The sequence below is a fragment of the Etheostoma spectabile genome, chromosome 16 (assembly GCF_008692095.1).
Source record: "Etheostoma spectabile isolate EspeVRDwgs_2016 chromosome 16, UIUC_Espe_1.0, whole genome shotgun sequence".
NCBI lineage: Eukaryota > Metazoa > Chordata > Actinopteri > Perciformes > Percidae > Etheostoma > Etheostoma spectabile.
Genome location: NC_045748.1, coordinates 4,586,037 through 4,586,549, shown reverse-complemented (window position 1 = coordinate 4,586,549; position 513 = coordinate 4,586,037). Strand labels below are relative to the sequence as shown.

General features: G+C 44.4%; 1 protein-coding gene across 1 annotated transcript in view; it reads left to right on the top strand.

The window, feature by feature from the left end:
- Positions 1 to 513, top strand: part of cntfr (ciliary neurotrophic factor receptor) — a 252,365-nt gene that overhangs the window by 31,717 nt on the left and 220,135 nt on the right. The gene's annotated exons all lie outside the window — the stretch shown is intronic.

Below are 513 nucleotides of genomic sequence, written 5' to 3'. Positions count from 1 at the left end.
ACACACACACACAGACACAGACACACACACACACAACGCACCCACACACACACGACGCACCCACACACACACGACTCACCCACATGCACCCTATTTTTATGAGCCCTCCCTCGGCTATAGCAGGAAATGAATGTCCAGCAGCTGAGGCTGTTAATTAACATTTATGGCTGGAGATGACCATTGAATCGTTAGACTGGCTCTCATAGCCTTCACGTCAAAGCAACAAGGGTATAAAAATCCAATCTCTGTCCCTGACTCTTTGCCAAAGTAATGATGCTGCTTCATGATGTTGATTTGTTTCATAATGATATCTAAACCGCACGGATCCCCCTTGGCGGTACAGTATTTGTTAGAGTATTTGTTCGCAGCAGTGAGTGACACCCAGGTTGGCAAAATTTGCAAAGCTCCAACAAGTTAGTTGTTCAATTTAGCTGAATCTTGTCGTCTTCCCTGCCAGTGTTTTTTAATAATGTCTGTATTCTCTCTTTTAAGGTCCCATGACATGGTGCTCTT